At 40.1% G+C, this 21713-nt stretch overlaps 1 non-coding gene across 1 annotated transcript; it reads right to left on the reverse strand.

Moving 5' to 3' along the window:
- Positions 1-2666: 2666 nt before the first annotated feature.
- Positions 2667-2738, reverse strand: TRNAQ-UUG (transfer RNA glutamine (anticodon UUG)). Its single transcript has one exon. It is a non-coding gene; the product is annotated as a tRNA-Gln (tRNA).
- Between the last annotated feature and the right edge of the window lie 18975 nt (positions 2739-21713).

Raw genomic sequence — 21713 nt, forward strand, 5'->3', positions numbered from 1 at the left:
TAAGTTCATTCATTCATAAATTAATATTTTTAGGATGGTAAAATAAATACAACATACCATAACCACTGACGTTGCTCTCAGACATTGGACGTACACATTCTAACATTTCTGCAAGGCCTGATGTTCGCGCTTTGGATGAAACAGGGTCGAGAGATGAACTTGAGGATGGTCCGGACGATGAAGAAAGTCGTATTAAAAACTTGTCATCGTCGACATCGTCCTGTAATTCGTCTGCTTTCCACAAAACTCTTTAATTTTTCTTTACTTCTTTCAGGTAATTTCCTCAATTGTCTTATGTTTTCATGGCATAAAAATTTTAGTTCGGCATTTGGAACAAAACCATGTTCATTACCCGCGTGGACTAAGGCAAATCACGGTCCTCGGCTTTTCGGTGGCCAAAGTCCCGAATTCACCCCTTCAATGGCGGCCTGCCGTGCACTTTTCACTGTCGTATCCTTCCATTCTTTTGTCACTGTCTGCCCAATATTTACCCACGATTCATCTGTGTAAATTATAGCTTTATTTTGTGCCCTCAAACGTTTTATCTCCCTGAGATATCTGTGCCTCCAATTAATAATTTCATCGGTTTCATTGAAAGCTGCTTTATTACCCCGTCTTAAATAACGGAAGCCTATATCATATAAGAAGTGATACAACGTAGTTTTGGAAAATCGTGGCAAAGAATTTTCTGCATTTACGCGACTCAAAGTCACGTTCAATGTCGGTGGTATTTAGCGAATAAAAGAGAGTGAACCACCCGACGCACTCCACTTCTAACAATTTCATCATATTTAATTTTGCTGTCGTCCTCTTTTCTCGCTTTTTTTTTTTTTTTTTTTGCGAGAGCTCGCAAAGGACTATGTGTGTGTTCCTTCCTTATAGCATAGATTGTTCTTTCGGAACAACCTGTAGCTTTAGCTGTTTCACTGATTGCGCTGCTCATATTCATAGTCTTAAAAAAATAATCGAGGACACTCATAATATTGCGTTCTTTTCCCCTGAATTTACCTACGGAACGTCTCTTTTCAATTTGACGATCCATTATACATCCTTCTGCACTTTTTCTTCGAACTAAGAACCCCCGTACGAGCACGAGCACGAACTGACAACTGTACAGACTACACAAACACAACAAACACAATCCACTTGCCCTCAAGAACTATACATTTATCACTGATCTTGTCCGGCTCCATGGCTAAATGGTTAGCGTGCTGGCCTTTGGTCCAGAGGGCCCCGGGTTCGATTCCCGGGCGGGTCGGGGATTTTAACCTTCATTGGTTAATTCCAATGGCTCGGAGGCTGGGTGTGTGTGTGTGCCGTCTTCAGCATTATTATTCATCACAAGGTAGGGCCCCATCCTTATAGACGCGCAGGTCGCCTATGCGGCGTCAACACTGGACAGACCTGCAGTCGGCCTCTTCGGAGGCCACAGGCCATTAAATATATATATATATATCACTGATCTGTATTTAATCAATCTTATAATACTAATTAAATGAGCACCACTGCACACGGCTGGCAGTATATTGAAAAGCTCAGCCAGCCGAGTCACTCGTGAAACGTAAACAAACGAGACGTTTCCCTTGTCATAAATTAAAGAGATAACGAGATAGGGACTTGAGGTATGATTTAAAAGTAACTTCCATATTCGAAGAGCGTTTGCTTTGCTTTAACCACGCTATGATCCTTCTGCACATTTCCTTCGAAATTAGATCCCCACGCACGAGCACGAACTCACGAACCACACAAACGAAATACACTTTCCCTCAAGAATTGTACAGATGTCACTGATATGTATTTAATCACTATTATACATACTACTGACGAAATGAGCACTGCACTGTCTGGAAATGTTAAAAGCGCATGTTTGGGAGATCACTACCGGTACTTCAGCCAGCCAGCCAGACTGCCAGCCGAGTCACGCACGAAACCAAAATTCAAGGATATATTCTTCCTGTCACAAATTAATAACTAAGCAAGATTGTTTGGGATTGTTTTAAAAATAACTTCCATATCTGAAGACCATTTGCCTCGCTTTGACCCCCCATGCAAATCCAATAGGAAAGACGCTGGCCAGCGACTGACTTTTTCGTGCCTACACATAAAATTCCCTGAACATGACTGAAAATAAACGCATATACTGCATTTTGTTATCATTTAAATTTAAAAATAAACTTATCTACATCGAGCTGAAATGTTCATTTACAAGCAGTGAAAAAATTAGGAAAATAATTAATATAAAATAGGAGTTATGGCATGATAAGTTCTATGCAATGAAGATTTTGCATTTGGCGAAACTTTCCATTATATTACCATTTTTACACTATTTTTTTTTTACATTTTTTTTTGTTAACGGCATCTAATGCGCCCTGAAATTCTGTACATAACACGATATTCACCCATTTTAACCGATAACATTCTGATTCACGGATATTTGGCAAACCCGCTGTCTTATAGTAGGACAGCGCTACCCGCAATACATGGGAGAAGGAAAGAGACGGAATTATTCCATTGCTGCTGTACTGCAATTTAAGGTTGGAACGCTCTTTATAGTACCGAATACAAGCACATACATGAGGCTTCGCGGCGTAAAAGAAGCATCAGGCCTTATGAACGCAGGAACAATATACACCTCATATTTCAATGGAAAAGAGATAAAAAAATGCAGGTCCCACCGAGATTCGAACTCGGATCGCTGGATTCAAAGTCCAGAGTGCTAACCATTACACCATGGGACCACAAAGTAACAATATTTAGAAAGAGCACTTCAGCACTATTCGGTGACTCAGCTTTCCGATAAAGGTTTGCATTCCACGTTTGTTGTCGGTCGAGCAAAGTCAGTCGTGTAGTTGACTCCTTCTCCGCTACGGCGCGTGACCTGCCCGACCGCTCTGCGCTAGACATTCTGAGCAGTATCGCCAACTTAGCTTTTTTCCCCTCTAAATCTAGCTTATTTCACCCAACGTGCCCCTTGTGATGTGGCGTTATGGCCCACCCGGTTATGAACGAAGACTTACTCTCTTTCCCTATGTTCCCTTCTTGTATGATATGGCAGCAACAGCGAAACTAGCTATGATCACTTAGTCATGTTGCAAGGTATGTGCCTTTATGATGTAATACTGACATCCCTTTTCATCCTTCTGTTTTACTATCCTCCGATGACCTCATAAAACGTCCTTACTTGTGGCAGGCTCCTCACTCTCATCTATCCTGTCCGAACCCCCTTGGTCAACTCTTGTCCTTTTCCGACCCCGACGGTATTTGGTCATAGGCCTACGGACACTTTCACGCCCTTCATGGCCCTGGTCTTGCTTTGGCCGATGTCCACCAAACTCCTAGCTCCATAAGTGGATCGGATCAAATCGAAGATTGACTGTTCGCGACCGTAGACTAGCCAGAGCAGATTGCCAAGTTAACGGGTGAACATATTGCAAATCGCTTTGTGTCCCATATTATTATTTGAATGAAACGTAGTTATCTTTTCTTCACAAATTTGATAAAACTTAAGTTTTATTTTGTATTCTATCTCGGAAAATAACAGGTCAAATATTATTTCTGTTTGTGCGTTGTAATTCTGTACTCTTCCTAGAGTACACAAATGAAAATTATTTTTGGCCGTCACAATATGGACGATGGTCTGGTTCCGTGGCTAAATATTTAGCGTGCTGGTCATTGGATCAAAGGATCCAGGGTTCGGTTCCCTGCCAGGTCGGTGGTAATTGGATAATTCCGATGGCTGCGGGGCTGGGTATGAAAGCAGCCTTCAGCATTAGGTAGCGCCCCATCCTCAGAAACACAGGTCGCCTAAAAGGTGTCAACTTGAAATACCTGTACCAGGCCTCTTTGGAGGCTACCCGCCATTATATTATTAACTAGCAAGATACCCGTGCTTCGCTACGGTATTATACTGAAATTTATATTTGAATGCTTATTGTTTTACATATAATCCGCCGAAATTCGCGATCTGACTCTTTTTCTGAGAGAATCCGCCAAAATTCGCGATCTGACTCGTTTTCTAATAGATTACGGCAAGTTTTCTCCCATTTTTCAATCTTTCTTTCCAGCAAACGATTTCGTACTTCCCGGGCTAGGTCCAGGTATTCCACCCGGTCACTTGGGTCCCTAAATCTTTGCCATCTTTTCCTATAAGCATTTTTAATATGGAACAAATCCTTCAGGAGATCAGGCGTGGTGTCGTCTTGGGTGCCTTGGCGGTACTGAACCCGCGACAGTTTCCAGCGCGGTCCGCACATTTGACGACGGTCCAGAACATTATTATTATTATTATTATTATTATTATTATTATTATTATTATTATTATTATTATTGTACCGCGCAGTACACCTCCACGCCGCTAATTCAAACATTGCGCCAGTTGAAACTCCTCTTCTGGAGGAAGCCTGAACTTTAACAACCATGTTAATTCTAAAGTTTCTCAGAAGATGTCTCTACTGTAAATTTTTAAGTGTTCTGAACTACGTCAATTTCGATTCGTGTTTGTCTGCTCCATAGCAAGAACTTTGAACGTTCTCTAACAGATGTATCTACCAAAACTGATAACGCTCTCTGGTGTAAAGGAATGAACTGTCCGGAAGAAATTTAACATTCATAAGTTTTGTTTTTGCTAAATTTTGTTCTGTGGTTTGAGAGTTGGCAGTATAATCCTTTCTTTCTGCCTGTTTTGAAATTAGCCAATCCCGAATTTCTTAAATTAATTTTCGACCAATCGGGGCTTTCTTCCCCAACCTACTCTGTAACTGTGTTCGGTAACCAATAAAACTTTGTGGGCGGGTTGTAATCATTCATGAAACGTCTCGAATCTTCCACGAGGGTATATAAACTGCTGATTTTCTGGTCTCCTCGCCACTTCAGTAACATCTTTCTTTGTGTGATTATATAGCAGGGGGCGGGAAGCGCCTCTTTCTTCGGGCAGCAGTTCAACATTCAGGTAATGGCCGTTTTATAACTTATTTTCTTGCTAGCTCAGCAGTTTAACCCTCGGGGCGGGTTCGAAACTTTCCTCATGTAACCTATATTTAAATGTAAAAGATACTTGGTACAAATTCTGCCTCCTTAACTTCAAATTGGGATAGAGAGTGCCTAACCCTCTCGAGCTCCCATTCACTTTGTTTTGAGGTGACTACGTTTTTATAACAGTTTCCCTTCTACTCGTAATGTCATAACATTTTTCAATCGTGTCACCTCCGTAGTATGGGATTAGCCCTTGCATAAGTGGCCTAGTGCCAAATGGGTTTTAAAGAAATGTATTAGGAGTGCAGTTTCGCCTCCTCTCAACTTGGTATTTTGGAGGCCATGTAACTGTCCTGTTTCTTTATTGAGTAGGCTTCAGTAGGTTGGGTATTTTTACCCCTGTTTTCATGTGCTTGGAGGTCTGCTTGAAGGTGGAGTTTGGTGTGGCCTTTGATGGGCTTGAACTTTGAGAGCGGGTTGCTCTTTCTTAATTCGGTTTCTGTGTGCCTCGAGCAGGCTTTACTGAGTAATAGGGAGCGAGTGCTCCTGGGCATGATTGGGGTTTTCTGCCCCTTTGTTAAACCTTGTGTATAAGTAAAGTTGGGCTCATTGCTCAGGGATTGTGTTTTGGAACTCGAAGCCCAATATACATCAATAAACTGTAATTGTACATTCTTATTTTGTTGCTATATAACCAAGTTCCTGTTGTACATGTTAGTTCTTGATCTTGAAAAGAAAATATAACCTTGTTGAATTTTAAATTAACTTCAATTTCGTAAGTTGAGACCTGTTCATCCCAGCACCTTCTTTCACCTCTAACTACCACGGAGAAGTCCGTAACAATTATTATTATAATATGATAGATTTTCTGGACCCAACAGCAAGATGCAAGACCGCAACTTGGCGGTAAATTACATCTGCTGCCATTGTCATTGTTGAGAATGTGACCAGCACCATTGTCGCGCGTAGGCAAGTGTGGGGGATTTCTGGCCATACGAATGACATACTTCTGTGCATTATTGATCTTATTATAGAGGTGAAAAATTGGACGGTCAATCTCAGTCCTATCGTTTATTTCGAAGGAAAAGATTGCTCTTGAAAACGAACCCAGGAAAGATTAAAAATGATCGGTTTATGATCAGAATAAGTACATCGAAAATCTACAGCCTGTTTCCAGTCATTCAACAGGGTCAGGAATGGAATGAATAAAGCCCCCATCTAGTGGCGACAATAGGAATTGTGCCGGCAGCCGAAACCTGTCGCACTCCTCTGGGGCAATGATTAATGGATGACAAATGAAATGAAATTATATTGGAATGGATGATGACAGGGAAAACCGGAGTATCCGGAGAAAAACCTGTCCCGCCTCCGTTTTGTCCAGCACGAATGTCACATGAAGAGACCGGGGCTTGAACCACGGAACCCAGCTGTGTGTGGCCGGCGCGCTGCCGCCTGAGCAACGGAGGCTCCTTATAAATACATTATGAACAGTAAAATCAATTGGTCTCACCTCCTTTTACACCCCACCGCCGTTAAGTTTATTTACTTCCCCCCCCCTTCCGCCCAAAAAAAAATAACTAAAAGAAGACGTGTTTCTTTATGTTTAAAGGAGATTCCAAACACCATTGTTTACATCTATTATCTTCAGTTTTGAGATTAAAATAATTAAAATTTTTTCACATTCACACTCCTCCCCCCCCCCCAAGTGAATTTTCTGGCAAAAAATACTTGTTTCTTTAATAGTAAATGATCTTCTAAGTACCAATTATCACGACTGTAACTTCTTCAGTTTTGATTTATGTGTCCTCACGAAAGGAATTCAACTCCTTTTCACTCCCGCCCCCCAAGATGATTCACCCCCCCCCCCCCCAAACGGGCTTTTCTTTGTTTTTAAAGGAGATCCAAACACCAATTTTCACGTCTGTCGGCCCTAACAACTTTAGTTTTTATTAGATGTAAGTATTCTCATACAATTAAGTCAATTAATTTTCCAATTCTTTCACCTCCCCCCCCCCCCCGACATTCATTGGATTTTCCGAGAATTCGTATTTCTTTACTTTTAAAGCAGATCCCAATTATCAAATTTCACGTCTGTAACATCTTCATTTTTGAGATAACAGTCGCCTAATTGAAAGAATTCAGCCGGGCTGAGTGGCTCAGACGGTTAAGGCGCTGGCCATCTAACCCCAACTTGGCAGGTTCGATCCTGGCTCAGTCCGGTGGTATTTGAAGGTGCTCAAATACGACAGCCTCGTGTCGGTAGATTTATTGGCACGTAAAAGAACTCCTGCGGGACTAAATTCCGGCACTTCGGCGTCTCCGAAGACCGTAAAAGTAGTTAGTGGGACGTAAAGCAAATAGCATTATTATTATTATAAAAGAATTCAACACCATTTTCAGTCACTTTTACTCCCCCCCCCCTCCACCGAAGTGGTATTTCCGAAAACTAAAAATACACGTTTCCTTATTTTTAATAGAGATAAAAATAACATTTTTCACTTCTGTAACATGTTAAGTTTTAGAGATATACTGTATAAATTCTCATTTTAAAATTTCACCCCCTTTACAGTTCCCCTTAAGAGGAGTTTCCAAAAACAAATCGCCTATGTTTCTTTACATTTACAGGAGATTCTAAATATCACTTTTTACATCTGTATCATTCCACGTTTCACAGATATTCTGTAGATATCGTGTTTCAAAAAGTTCACCCCAATATGTCACTCCTGTTTAACCGCCATTAATTGGATTTTCCAAAAACAAAAAAAATACGTGTTTATTTTTAAAGGAGATCCCATATACAAATTTTCAGTTCTGTAATATCTTCAGTTTCTGAGATATATGTATTCTCATTAAAGGCATTCAATCGATTATTCACCCTTTTACATCCCTCCTATTGGGATTTTCCGAAAAAAAATACATGTTTCTTTATTTTTAATGGAGGTTCAAAATACCAATTTTCACATCTGTAACCTTTTACAATTTTAAGATATAGATACACTCATTTTAAAAATTCACCCCTTCCCCCACCCCCATTATTTGGATTTTCCAAAAATGAAAAATACCTGTTTCTTTATTATTTTCAAAGTAGATCCCAAATACCAATTTTTAGGTCTGTAATATCTTCAGGTTCTGAAATATAATTAGCTTCATTAAAGGCATTCAACACATTTTCACCCTTTTCACCCTTCCCATTTGTATTTTCCGAAAACAAAAAAATACTTGTTCCTTTATTTTTAAAGGAGGTTCTAAATACTAATTTTTAAATCTATAAACTTTAAAAGTTTTGAGATATAGATACACTCATTTTAAAAATTCACCCCCCTTTTCACCCTAACATTAATTGGATTTTCCAAAAACAAAAAATACGTGTTTTTAAAAAAAAAGAGATCAAAAGTACCAATTTTCAGGTCTGAAATACCTTCAGTTTCTGAGATATAAGGACCGGTATTCTGATTAAAGGCATTCAACCCATTTTTCACCCTTTTTCATCCGTCCTATTGGGATTTTCTGAAAACAAAAAAATACGTGTTTCCTTATTTTTAAAGAAGATTCTAAATGCCAATTTTTACATTTGTAAACTTTTAAAGTTTTGAGATATAGATACACTCATTTTAAAATTTCACCCCCCTTTTCACCCCCTTAGCGACGGAATATCCAAAAATCCTCTCTTAGCGAGCACCTACGTCTTAATATGAATGTATCCTCAAAATTTCATTTCATTATGTCCAGTAGTTTTGGCTCAGTGATGATGAATCAGTCAGTCAGTCAGTCAGGACAAGCTATTTTATATATATAGATATTTACATCGTTATGCTCTACTTAGGAACTCGATTGAACCAGCTTAGCTGATGTTGGCCTTCTTCTCCTCCAAAAATCTCTTAATCCTCTCGCTGAGCTGCTTCCTTCGTTCTTCCGTCGAAGTTAGTGGCTCTGGTGTTGGGTCTGTCTTCAAACTGGTGATTGTCGATTTTGGTTCTGAATTTACATCTGTCCTGTACAATGTCTTCCGAGATGATGATTTCCCGGAGATCTGTTTCAGTTTCACGAAGCCAGGTGTTTTGGTTTTAGATGAAAGGGCCAGGTTGAGAATTCTTTTAGTTAGTCTGTTACTGTTCATTCTGATGTGTCCATAAAATTTTAATCGGCTTTTCTGGAAAGTGAGATTTTTTCCAAAATGATAATATATTTAAGTTTTGATTTCCGAGATATTGGTTTTTTTTTATTGTACCTGTTCCAAGTGATCCTGCAAGCTTTCTGTAGTTTGGAAATTCTTTCTTTATTTGCTTCGCGGTTTAAACCAGAGGGCTGAATATTTTCTCCCAAATATTCGAATTGGTTCACCTGAAGGGTGTTGCCGAATTTAGTTATGCTGCCCCTCTAAGTATCGTGAAGTTCTTTCCATGTATTGAGTTTTCTAATACGAGATTTGAAGTCTCGTTTTGATGGCAATTTCATTCAATTTTTCAATGGAATGAATGGTTCTTGTCTGTTATTAGAAAGGATTGCTATGTTATCCGCAAAGGCCAGACAGTGAAAGTGAATTCTATGTTTAAGTAGTCTGCCAAGGGTTATTCTTTTAATTTCCTTTTCCCAGGTGCTGATTACTGTTCAATCTTGTACTTGAGGAAGTAACGGAGATAATCAGTCTCCTTAATGGACCCCGGTGTTAAAAGAAAGGAATTTAACTTTTGAAGTAGTACCAGTTATTTTTTGTCTGATCAATGCCCTAGTTTTTTATCCACTTGAAATTCTTCTGGAGTATTGATAAGTGTTTGACGGTTTATAAAGTCATATGCTTTTTTGAATTCTACAAAAGTAATGACAGTTTGTCTGGTTTTGCGTATTTGTAATCGTTTTAAGATTAAGGATTTCGTCTGTTTGTTTCTCAAGTCTAGCGAGCAGGGCTTTGGAAAACATTTTGTAAGCAACTGTTATCAAGCTAATTCGTCTAATTATTGATGTGGTTTTTATCCTCTTTCTTGTGTAATGGATGGATTAGGGCACATTTCCAATCTTCAGGGATTTCTTCAGTGATTCAGATGTTTTCAGGAATAAAGTGGATTTTCCGAGCTACGCTCTCGCCTATCTTCAGCATTTCGGCCATTATTCCATCTTCTCCTGGGGCTTTGTTGTTTTCGAGATCACGGATTGTTTCTTTGAATTCTTCCGATGTTGGGGGTTCTGAATCTTGGTTAGATGAGTGTGTTTCAAAGGTGAGTTGTTCTTTAGGGGTTTCACAGTTTACCAGATTCTTGAAATAGTCCTAGAAGCTTACAGTTGGCTTGATTATTCGTTTCTAATGATCCATCCGGGCAATTGAAGCAAATACCAGGTGCCTGATAACTTGATAATTCTTCTCGGAAAGTTTTGTAGTAGTTACGTGTATTGATTTTGTAAAACCTTGTTCAATTTCTGCCAGTCTGTAGTGATCATATTTGCGTTTCTCAGACCTGAATTTTTGTGTTTGTTTCTGTATTTTTGTGAATTCCCACCGGGTTAGTTCAGTTTTATGAGAATTCCAATTCTGCCAGGCTTTAATTCTAAAGTTTATGACCTTGTCGCAGGTTTCATTCCACTACTTATGTTTGCGTTTCCTGGGTGGTATGCCAACATTCTGAGAAGCTTTCAAACGTATGTCTTTGAGTTCTACGCACTTCGAAGGATTGTGAGTAGGGTACTTCCAATAAAAGTACTAGTGTTCTGTTTAAGAAATTCCGGATCGACTCTCAGGGTTTTTGTTATTTTTGGTTTGGACCAGATCGGTTCAAATTTTACCGTAAGGATAGATAGTGGTCAGTGTCAATGATTCCTTTTTTAACTTTAACAATCATAATTTATTTTTTTTTCCTTGTAAATAGCCACATGATCTATTTGAAATTCTCCCAAGTGAAAATTTGGGGATCTCCAGGTTTTTTCCTTGTGTGGAAGCGCCCGGAAGTGTGTTGACATTAATTTGAGATCACAATTTTCGCAAATGTGAATCGATCTTTCTCCAATTTTTACTAGTCCTATTGTGCCCTGTGTATAGTCCTACAATGGTCCTGAATTTCTTTTTTCTACCAACTTGGGCATTAAAATCTCCCAATATATTTTTGTGATTTTTTTTTGGAGTTGTGGCTGTAATTTCTTCTAGCAGTTCCCAGAAGTCTTGTCATTTGTGGATCTTTTCGATTGTAGTTATTGGTGGGATCATGCGCATTAATCAATGTATAAGCTGTGTTCCCTGACTTAATAATGTTTAAATTCTTTCAGAAGGCGAAGAAAAGTTGAGTATTGAGTTAGTGTTTCTTCTTACAGCGAATCCAGTGCCAAATTGTAATGGCTTCTTATAAAGGAAGATTGCTGGCTTGCCCTTGTAAATTCCAGCACTTCCGGAGTAAAAAAAAATTTTCATCCTTGTATCTCGTTTCCTGAGGTGCTAAAATTTGGATGTTTAAGTTATCTAACATGCCCGTTAATTGCTTTATCGGGGCCGATGACCTTCGATGTTAGGCCCCTTTAAACAACAAGCATCATGATGTTTTCGGTCCCCCATTATCCGATGACCGAGAAAAACTAGTATGTCTACTAGTGCCTGAGGTAGGTGCATCGTTGAAAAACATCATGCTAATAGCTTGCAGGTATTGGTGAGATTGTGATCAGCCTCAATAATACAACCAAGGTATTGAGCCTTAAGGGCCGTCCACACGTGAGCGACTTTCTTGTGCGGTATAGTTTGCGCAAAATAGACTGAGCACCGTGCGGCGTCCACACAGTGCAAGTAAATTTGCGCAAACTTCAGAACATCTTTCATTTACACCAAATGCACACAAAACGAATTCATAATTTGCATTTACGACTGCCATCAGTACCATGCTATGGAATCCTTTATAATCGTAAAAACACGAACCACTCTCTGGCGGTGGTACAATCATGACGTGCGTACGATCAACGGCACCCAAGCAACGAGGGAAAGTCCATTTATTCTGAAATTCTCGTGCTATTTTGTCCCCATTCCTGTTATGACCTTGGAAACTTAAAAAAATACTATTTTTTCAGGATAGAAGTGACTCAGTTTCAGTAACGGTTAACTCTACCCCAGAGCTCACCCACCATCACAATCAGCAGCAAGCAACTCTGTACCGGATCGTATACCCACTGACCTAGACGTGTTATCTCCTATCGCGGTGCCCACTTGCCGCCCGGACAACTGAAGAGGAAAAGAAGCAGACATACTAAGTGGTATTGGAAAACAACTGATGGAAAGAAGAGCTGAAGATCAACACGATATTTGACATACCGAAATATCAACGCATTTATGTAGAAAAAATAATTGAGCCTATTTTTAAAGCAGAATTAGGGAACCTAAACAAAAATGGTTGTATATATTTATCTACAAGGCAGATACCTTCAAATTTGCCTGCTCATAACAGTTCTCTGCCATCCATCCCGTCAGTGTCGGTTAACTGCTATAATTGTAATCATTGTTTCTTTAAACATTGATTTTAACATTCCTTCATGAATTCCTCATTTTAGACAATACTTCATGAGAAATTGCCATCGTGAATGTCAAGACTCTATACGGTCTTCCTGTAGCCAAGAACCTTAAAATGCAAATCAATCTTTCGTGTGGAGATACAGATACGCGCATCACAGTATTTTGTCCGTCAATTAGATGCGTTGCCAGTCGAAGCAATTCAGTATATGCGTTTTCATCCATTCTTAAATAATTACGCCAGTCATCTGGATCTACACTTAAGTTTTTCGTTAAATTTATATGTGAATATCTCTCTTTTCAATAGCCTTATTTGCTCCATTTCGATCTACAACGTTTACTTCTCTTCTATAGCAGCAAAGAGTAACAAAAGCTGTAAAAATTGCCACTTGTCCACTTTGCTGTGACAGCACCTACTGCGAAGTAGAATTAACGTCTACAAACTGCAGTACGACAAGGTACTTCTGTGCTGCTACCTGACTTCAGTGAGTCTTTGACTTTCTTCGTTTCTTTGCGGTAGGAACTAGGCGATGAATTGACTTTCTTTGTTACTGAATCTCTGTCGGCGCTTGGTTCTATCTGTAAAGATAAAATGGGAAAGAAATGCTAGTAGTGACCACCAGCCTACTGTAAACATTTCACAGAAATGAACTGATTGGAAAAACGTTCTATAATTAATTGACGGATAGATAATGTTATAAAAATAATTTCTTCCTTGTACTATTTTACTTCAATATGCGCTGCACATTTTATACAACTGAAAATGTGTACCGGTAACAAAACTAAAGTTAATTTATATTTTATGTACACCATTTCTAAAACTGAATATTACAAAAACACTTGACTGTTCATTCCGAATATATAACATGAAAAGTACCCTACTTACCTGTTTTAGTTTTTCTATCATTTTGTCGTATGCAGCATTCTTTTTATTCCTGTCAGAATACTCCTTGGATTTTACTTTCCAAAGACATGGCAGAGACTTGTAGAGCTCGATAAATTCCGCAACAAACTGTTTTGAACAATTTCTTATATCTGACATTATTGTTTACACCTACCCGCACTGGAAAGTATTTCGAGTTTTAAGGCGCGGTTTGAGCTAACGTGTCTTCACGCACAAACTTCACTGCACGAACTTAGTTTGCGCAAGTAAAATCTTTGGGGATGCAACGAACTACCGTCTTCCCGTCCATACGTACAAGCTTTCCGCTGCAAACCGGTTTGCGCAAGTAAGCGCGAAGTAAAGCCTGCGCGTGTGGACGACCCTTTATAGAGGTTGCCTCAAGATGGTCTCTGGCTGTGATTTTACGGCATAATGAATTCGGCCAACCATGTCCTAAAATAATCTTCCACCGGGCGAGTTGGACGTGTGCGTAGAGGCGCGCGGCTGTGAGCTTGCATCCGGGAGATAGTAGGTTCGAATCCCACTATCGGCAGCCCTGAAGATGGTTTTCCGTGGTTTCCTATTTTCACACCAGGCAAATGCTGGGGCTGTACCTTAATTAAGGCCACGGCCGCTTCCTTCCAACTCCTAGGCCTTTCCTATCCCATCGTCGCCATAAGACCTATCTGTGTCGGTGCGACGTAAAACCCCTAGCAAAAAAAAAATAATCTCCCACCAGATATGAACACCATTCTTTCAAATTTGTTTATCCAGTTGGTGGCATTGTTCCTTTCAATAAACGCTTAACTAGACTACTTGCGTCATGTTCAAGGGATTGCTTGTGAAAGCCCTTGCCTGATACAAAATCGAGATTAACAAGAAAATGGGCGAGAATTGCTTCTGCGGGTTCGGAATATTTTTCTTGAGAGACAGTTATTCTGATAAATCTCTATTCTCAAAAATCTGATTGTGACGCTTTCCTGAAATAAACAAGGACAGTGGAGGCACCGGATATTTAAATATTCCGTTTAAAAGATCTGATTCATGTAGGTTTTCCAAAGCATTTTTCTGACGTGAGTCCGCCTTCATGGCTAAATTAGGTTAGCATGCTTGCCTTTGGTTCGATTCCTGTTCGGGTTAGGGGTATTAACCTTAATTGGTTAATTCTTATTGCTCGGGGCTGGGTATTTGTGCCACCTTTATCTTTAGAAATAATCTTAGGTATGGCGTTATTCTCAGACGCGCGAGTAGCTTATAAGGTATCTAAAGAAAGACCTGCACCAGGCCTCTTCCGGAGGCCGTACACCATTATTCTGACGTGCGCATTAAACCAAGAGACTTGTACGAAGGCACCGTGCTACAGCCCTGGTCGGCTTCGCCTACAGGCGACCTCTGCTCAGTCCGAAGGCTTACAGAACGATTCTAGGACACTTCGTACCACGGACATTTCGTTCCACTTGACCGGCTGATTACCTGCGAGGTGTCAGTTAAGTATTTAGGAGAGGACATTCCGTACCACTTGGAAGAGAATGGAAGTATTGCGAAGTTAAAACGAGTTCCTAATGAATGTACTGTATATATTTGTATATCCATTGTCCACTAGTGGCGCAAAAGCCTCCGCACGCTCTGACCACTACTGATGTTAACTTTCCGTTGGGCGCAACTGACCTGATTGGTGCACGTGTCAATTTTTATCTCGTATTCGCCATTCGTAGGGACCTAGCTACTTCCACCTTCCAGTAGTATACGGTTTCCGCGTGACCTTCAAGCCCATATCGGGCAGTTCATCAGAATCTTTTATTTTACTTACTTGATAGTGAAATAATGCGGTAGTTTATAAATAATCACAATAATAGTAATATTATCCAACTTTGTGCTCGTCAGGCACATTGCGCCCGAACATAATGCATACTTCTATTGCATTCTTTAGTTTCAGGCTTTATATTTTTTAAAAATCGTCGTTACCGGGTGAGTTGGCCGTGCGGTTAGGAGCGCGCAGCTGTGAGCTCGCATCCGGGAGATAGTGGGTTCGAATCCCACTGTCGGCAGCCCTGAAGATGGTTTTCCGTGGTTTCCCAATTTCACACCAGGCAAATGCTGGGGCTGTACCTTAAATAAGGCCACGGCCGCTTCCTTCCCAATCCTAGACCTTTCCTGTCCCATCGTCGCCATAAGACCCATCTGTGTCGGTGCGACGCAGAGCAACTAGCAAAAAAAAAAAAAAAAAAAAAAAATTCGACGTTCTTATGATATCTATGTAAACATAAGTTTAAACATAAGTATAGTTTAAACGACAATTATTAAAATAATATAGCTGCGTTCAGCAAATGTAAATTATTTTTGTTTCCGATTTCTAAAGTGTGCCTGTCAGGCTCATTGCGCCCGCTGGCGTGGAAATGGAATTCCAATTTGACATCAAGTGGTACGGTTTGTGCTGACGTAAATATTTGGGGATTACGAGAAAACCGTTCGCAGGTAGATAACGAGCGATGTGGTACGAAATGTCCTCAAAAATCGAGTGGTACGAAATGTCCGTGGTACAAAATGTCCGGACACCTACAGAACACTTGTAGATCGAAACCGGTTTGTCATAACGCACGTAGGCTGAGTGGACCTCGAACTAGTCCCCGGACTGGAGACTTAAATCTTAAATCCCTGAACTGGCTGGGAATTGAACCTGGAGCCACCGTTCAAGATGTAGGAGCGCTATTCCTAGACCGTCAGAATTACGAGGGCTGTTAAGACCCCCCCTCCCAAATGGCGCAACTGCCCCGAAGGGCCTTGGCCTACCAAGTGACCGCAGTTCAGCCCGAAGGCCTGCAGATTACAAGGTGTCGTGTGGTCAGCCCGACGAGTCCTCTCGGCCGTTATGCTTGGCTTTCTTGACCGGGGCCGCCATCTCACGGTCAAATAGCTCCTCAATTGTAATCACGTAGGCTGAGTGGACCTCGAACCAGCCCTCAGATTCAGGTAAAAATCCCTGACCTGGCCGTCAATCGAACCCGGGGCCTCCGGGTAAGACACAGGCACGCTACCCCTAGACCGCAAGGCCGGCGCTGTTAAAACGTGATTATAATACATCGTGTGAACAGTGTGTTCACGGGAAAGAGCAAAACTCTTATGAACATACTAGCAAGATACCCGCGCTTCGCTACGGTATTATACTGACATTTATAATTGAATGCTTATTGTTTTATATATAATCAGCCGAAATTCGCGATCTGACTGGTTTTCTGAGAGAATCCGCCAAATTTCGCGATCTGACTCGTTTTCTAATAGATTACGGCAAGTTTCCTCCCGGCGCGCTGCCACCTGAGCAACGGAGGCTCCTTATAAGTACATTATGAACAGTAAAATCAACTGGACTCACCTCCTTTTACACCCCACCGCCGTCAAGTTTATTTAACCCCCCCCCCCCGCCCACAAAAAATTAAAAGAAGGCAAGTTTCTTTATGTTTAAAGGAGATTCCAAACACCAATGTTCACGTCTATTACCTTCAGCTTTGGTATATAAGTATCCTCATAAAAATAATTCACTATATTTCACTCCTTATCACACTCCTCCTCTCCCTCCCCCCCCCCCCCCCTCCAAGTGAATTTTCCGGCAAAAATCTTGTTTCTTTAATAGTAAAGGATCTTCTAAATACCAATTATCACGACTCTAACTTCTTCAGTTTTTGATTTCTTCGTCCTCGTGAAAGGAATTCAACTCCATTTTACTCCTGCCCCCCAAGATGATTTCCTCCCCAAAACTCGTTTTTCTTTGTTTTTAAAGGAGATACAAATACCAATTTTCACGTCTGTACCAACTTTAGTTTTTATTAGATGAAAGTATTCTCATACAATTAAGTCAATTAATTTTTCAATTCTTTCACCTTCCCCCCCCACTTCATTGGATTTTCCGAGAATACGTGTTTCTTTACTTTTAAAGCAGATTCCAAATACTAAATTTCACGTCTGTAACATCTTCATTCTTGAGATATCAGTAGCCTAATTAAAATAATTCAACACCATTTTCAGACAATTTTACCCCCCCCCCCTTTCCACCCAAGTGGTATTTAGGAAAACTGAAAATACACGTTTCTTTTTTTTAATAGAGATAAAAAATACCATTTTTCACTTCTGTAACATGTTAAGTTTTTTGAGATATACTGTACAAATTCTCATTTTAAAATTTCACCCCCTTTTTTGTTCCCCTTAAGTGGAGTTTTCAAAAACGAATCACCTATGTTTCTTTACATTTACAGGAGATTCCAAATACCACTTTTTAAGTCTGTAACATTTTACGTTTCTCCGGTATTCTGTAGATATAATCTTTCAAAAAATTCACCCCAATTTGTCACTCCTGTTTAACCGCCATTAATTGGATTTTCCAAAAACAAAAAATACGTGTTTCTTTATTTTTAAAGATGATCCCATATACAAATTTTTAGTTCTGTAATATCTTCAGTTTCTGAGATATATGTATCCTCATTAAAGGCATTCAACCCATTATTCACCCTTTTACACCCCTCCTATTGGGATATACAGAACACAAAAAAATACGTGTTCCTTTATTTTTAAAGGAGATTCTAAATATCAATTTTTACATGTGCAGACTTTTAAAGTTTTGATATATAGATACAGACATTTTAAAAATTCACCCCCTTTTCACCCTCCCATTAATTGGATTTTCCAAAAACAAAAAAATACGTATTTCTTTATTTTTAAAGGAGATCCCAAACACCAATTTTCAGGTCTGTAATATCTTCAGTTTCTGAGATATATGTACCCTCATTAAAGGCATTCAACCAATTTTTCAACTCTTTTCGACCCTCCTATTGGGATTTTCCAAAAACAAAAAGTACGTGTTTCTTTATTTTTAAAAGAGATCAAGAGTACCAATTTTCAGGTCTGTAATGTCTTCAGTTTCTGAGATATAAGTACCGGTATCCTGATTAAAGGCATTCAACCACTTTTTCACCCCTCCTATTGGGATTTTCTGGAAACAAAAAAATACGTGTTTCCTTATTTTTAAAGAAGATTCTAAATACCAATTTTTACATCTGTAAACTTTCAAAGTTTTGAGATATACATACGCTCATTTTAAAATTTCAACCCCCTTTTCACCCCCTTAGCGACGGAATATCCAAAAATCCTCTCTTAGCGAGCACCTGCATCTTAATATGTATTGCAACTGTTAGGGCTTTTATCGTCGCACCAAATTAAGTATGAACCAGCTCAGAACAAAATAGACGACAAAATGAAACTGGCCCCGTTAGTTGGGCAACAAATGAGGCTTACTCTGGGTATAATTAGGGCAATATTATTTAACTTGGTTTCACAAACAGATGTACAGATGGAACATTTGTATGAGAACCGCCAGAAGTCACTTACCAGGCTTGAAGTCACATCCTCCCTACTTTCATAAGATCACCGGCTGAATTCGTAGAGCAATATGGGTAATGGAATGTTCGATAAGGAAATAAAATAGGCACTATCTAAAATAATGAAAGTAGGATTCTATAATATGAGAGGAATATGCTAATATTTGTTAAATGAGAAGAATCTCCGTTCAAGTATATATTCTAAACATTTTATTTATACTGATGTGTGGTTCCGGTACCGGGGATCGAACTCGAGCCTCCTGGGTAAGAACCAGGTATCCTTTATTTGTTAGTAATGATTTGGATAGAGAGAAAAGCATATAACACAATATAAGCACATCTGTTATACACACGAGATTGCATTGCCGGGTATCGAACATGTGATCCATTTGACCACGACAAATGTATATTTACATTGAACACTTACGATGAACATACACGCTGAACATATATGTGCGTATCCTGGGTTTACCTAACATATTATATATTTAAAGAAAATCAGTCAAAACTGACTACGGTTGACCAGCATATACCTGTCAATCACAATAACAGCTGTGACTAGTCCTGGGTGTGGATACCATAAATCTTCCGTCACCCCTTCCTTTCATTTTCCTTACATATCATCTCGGCTTTCACTTGAAAGCCATTATTTCTTATTACTCGTTATCTGGCTATATATTCAGCCCAATTTAATATCTCACAACAGCTATAATTATTTATTCTTCCTAATCACTCCAACAACAAAACATGTTACAGCTTCGCCCTCTCATGTCTTGGCATCGTATCTCAACCCGTTCATTTAATTCACAGAGAAAACCCCATTATTTCAGGTTATTTTATTCTCACAATTTCATATATAATTATAAATTAATTACACCTTCGTTTGTATCAACTCCAATGATTATCTAATATTATCCGGGATTACAAATACCCGAATCTCAAACGTATCATTTATATCCAAACTACTCTGAAGATCTTTACCAGACGAAGATATATAAGTCTAGCTAACTTGCCGTTCTTCCCAAAGATAGTTCATATAAACTAAGAACTTTGAAGTCTATATAATAATTCATGCAAATGAATTTTTGTTAAATATCAATGATTATCTTAAAAATCACTTGATGATCCTAACTAATAGTAATAAATCTTTCCCAGTCATACGCGCATAATGTTCCCTACATATTCAATATTTAATTATGACATTATAATATTTACAAATATTATTATTACTGGCATGCATATCTCGTGTTTAGGGTATATAATAGTATGTACTTAACACTTGGTGAGTAAGGCTTGCTGTCATCTAGGGTACATCTTAGATCTTTACACGAACATGATGAATATTCTTGTTCCTAGTAGTCCTCGGTTCTTATTCATACGACGATCCATGACTCGAACTGCTGTTTTCTCAGTTGAATTTCGGGACGATCCTTATAAAGCTGATTGCAGGCACTCAGGCGCGACTCTTGTAGGCTCCGAGTCTTGGGTTCGACGACCACTCACGAACCTACAGAAAAATGGAGAATGAGTTATCAAATACTGTTTTATGCACTTTCAAAGGGGGGCCTACTCGTAACAAGATCCACTCTTAAGTTCAAACAGATTAACGCAAGTAGTGATAAGTTGTAAAATCACTGTTCATTCCCTGACCGTCACACAGACTACCACAACGGATGTCCCTGGAGGATGTGAATATTAAATTTGTCAAGAACAGTTATTTAATTTTTGCTAAATGTCACTCGTTCTTAAATGCTCAGGAGCGGTGATAATTAGCCCCTGCATATATTAATTAACTGTCTCACCACGCTAAATAACCCGAAGCGTTTGCCCTCCGTTGGTGATTGCACCATAAGTCATAATTAACTATCTTCGACGATTGTGATGTTAAAATGCCAAATTAAGGCTTCTATTCGGCAATTATGTACATTAACTCGTACCACACGATTTATTCCGTAAATATATTTACATCAGATTGATGTGTTTCTTCAGTGGCACAACACTTTGTACACTGATATCCAAGTTCCACTTCTAATATGTTGGGTTGCCACTACACAGACGATAATGAGGTAACGTGTTACCACTGCCGGTACACGGATGAGAATGAGATACAGTGTCTGTTTTTTTTTTTTTTTCGGGGGGGCCCCCAAAGCCCGCTCCCCCCGCGTGACCAACGACTCAATCTACATGGCCTCCGACATGCTATTATTTCTAAGAAGAAGAAAGAGATAGCAGGGAAGAGTGGGAAGTGATACAAGGAGTATCTGCCTGTTTCCATGTCAGACACGCTACCAGGCGAGATTGTATTAGGTATATGGTGTTGAAGTATGGTATTGAAGGGTCAGGGAAAAACCACATAGGCAGAAAGAAGAAAGAGCCTACATGTAAAACCTGACATCTTGTGATAGCACATGCAAGGATGTGGGCTGGAAAAAGACCAGAGGTTGTGTTAGTTAGGAACAGGTAACATGCACAATACATAAACCAATTCCTTGCCATTCCATCACCTGGGGATCAGTCCGTCTGGGCACTGCTGTGACTAGCACGGTCCTTGCCGGCTGCGGAGCCATGCGTCGAGTACCACTAGGGCCTGTCGCACGACTCCACCTCCTTGGGGTACCTCGTACCCAGTATCCGATCCCGGAGAATGAGGCCAAGCCCGCCGAGGCGGGGGCCTCCTGGAAGGGGGTGGGTCATGGCGCCGGGCCTCCTTCCTCTCTGCCCGCGCCATGGCCCGGTAGACTGGGCAACTGCGATGGGAGGCCGGGTGGCCCCCCGAGCAGTTGGCGCACACTGGCGCGTCTCTAAGTGTTGCGCAGGCCGTGTAGTAGTGATCACCACCACAGCGGTTGCACCTCACCTCGAGCCCACAGCTGACCTGACGGTGGCCCCACCTCAGACAGCGGAAACACTGCAAGAGCTGTTGAGGGGGACGTTTCACTCTCACCTGACTGCCGCTACCCGCTGAGGTCCTCTCCTGATTGGCTCCTCGGTTGACTGCTGTCCTGGGAACAGTCCTGGG

The sequence above is a fragment of the Anabrus simplex genome, chromosome 2, assembly GCF_040414725.1.
Source record: "Anabrus simplex isolate iqAnaSimp1 chromosome 2, ASM4041472v1, whole genome shotgun sequence".
NCBI lineage: Eukaryota > Metazoa > Arthropoda > Insecta > Orthoptera > Tettigoniidae > Anabrus > Anabrus simplex.